Genomic DNA, 397 nt, shown 5'->3' with positions numbered 1-397 from the left:
TTTTGACTCTGAGTTTTGTGACACACTTCATCTGGAACTAATAGTAAAGACGTGGAATAGGCTTTTACAAAGTTGTGAAACACAAAACACATGTTTTAGCTTGTAACAGGCTTTTGGTGAACAGAAAAAGACAAGTCAGAATAGTAAGTGACTATATAGGATGCTTGCAAACAAGGCTTAAAACTCCTGAAATTTTGTAGCACAAATAAGGTTAGCAAATTGACGCTTACTTCCAGAGGCATACGGATTTTTTTTTTACTTAAATATTGCTACTAAACTGTATAATGTGTTTTTATATATATTATTTGTTTAAGATCTGATAGCTTTTGCAAATTAATTTTTACTTTAATTACATCACTCTTTCCCAAAATACTACCTTCCCTTTTTGTGTAAAGCA

The sequence above is a fragment of the Dromaius novaehollandiae genome, chromosome 4, assembly GCF_036370855.1.
Source record: "Dromaius novaehollandiae isolate bDroNov1 chromosome 4, bDroNov1.hap1, whole genome shotgun sequence".
NCBI lineage: Eukaryota > Metazoa > Chordata > Aves > Casuariiformes > Dromaiidae > Dromaius > Dromaius novaehollandiae.
The sequence above is the reverse complement of the archived record's forward strand: the minus strand, read 5'-3'. Positions refer to the sequence as shown.